Raw genomic sequence first — 1,166 nt, 5'->3', positions numbered from 1 at the left:
TTGTTGTGTATGATGATATGACTCCAATTGATAATGTTATGTACTCTTGTTGTGTATGATGATATGACTCCAATTGATAATGTTATGTACTCTTGACCAGAAGGCCTCGGCAATGCGAACTCACTTAAGTAAGGTAGTTAATTAGGAGGTGAATAGTTAGTATGAGACTTACGGGTACCAGCTGTAAGTTCTCTAAGATGGTAATCTCGGCCTGCAGTGTACTATTCCTGTAGGTACGAGAAGGAATGCAAGCCACCGGGTCTTGAAGGAAGGTAACTTCTTTTTACCGGGTGCTATTCCTGTTGATACAAAGGGTATATATATAAGCCCGGAGGGTAACCAGCCACCAGGTCCTACGAAAGGATAAATGGTAGGGGAAAGAGAAGATATCAGTGTCAGAGAAACAAAAGACAATATATATTTCTAAAAATATAGTACTGTTCCACTAAGCATATGTTTATCCTCGGCCTCCTAAGAAGGACGATCCCGTGTTACGCGGGAATTCCCATTGAAGTCTTCTAATTTTGGCCTAGTCTAGTCGCTGGGCTATTAAACGCCATCGAGAGGTAGTACAAGTCAGACTTTAGCTTACAGTAGATCAGAATATTCTATTGTGATTTTCATTAATTCATTTATATATATTACAATATCTTATATAGTTGTTATATGTTACAATTAAGGTGTATACAAGAAATAGTATAAATATTAATATATGGCGTTTGCTGGTGGTGTATGAACAACAATGTTTCGAAATATTCATCTTCGATATTTTGAATTTTTGAGAGAGAAAAAGAGGTTTTATACTTAGTTGAAGGATAGGGTAGTATAAATTATTAAGCCTTAGTATCTGTCCGCACTCTCAGGCTTTTATTAGCTCAAAGTACACCTTAAACGTTCAATGTTATTCAAGTTGCTAATTATTGGTCCTTGAATGCCAGAATGATGTAAATTAAAATCTGAGTTTTGAGATAGTCAACGCTTTAGCGGAAGTTCTATGACGCTGCTTTTCCTGTTAAATCTAGTCAATCACAGTGTAATGGGAAAAACAGAAGAAATTAGTGGTGGCGGCGCATGCTTATGTGGTGATAAGTTGAGAGGGGGTGAGGGGAAGGGGGGAGAGAGAGAGAGAGAGAGAGAGAGAGAGAGAGAGAGAGAGAGAGAGAGAG

At 38.2% G+C, this 1,166-nt stretch overlaps 1 protein-coding gene across 3 annotated transcripts in view; it reads left to right on the top strand.

Moving 5' to 3' along the window:
- LOC106688648 (uncharacterized) overlaps positions 1 to 1,166 on the top strand; it is a 21,811-nt gene that overhangs the window by 4,648 nt on the left and 15,997 nt on the right. The window lies entirely within an intron of this gene.

The sequence above is a fragment of the Halyomorpha halys genome, unplaced genomic scaffold (genome assembly GCF_000696795.3).
Source record: "Halyomorpha halys isolate HHAL.00 unplaced genomic scaffold, Hhal_1.1 Scaffold43.1, whole genome shotgun sequence".
NCBI lineage: Eukaryota > Metazoa > Arthropoda > Insecta > Hemiptera > Pentatomidae > Halyomorpha > Halyomorpha halys.
The sequence above is the reverse complement of the archived record's forward strand: the minus strand, read 5'-3'. Positions and strand labels throughout refer to the sequence as shown.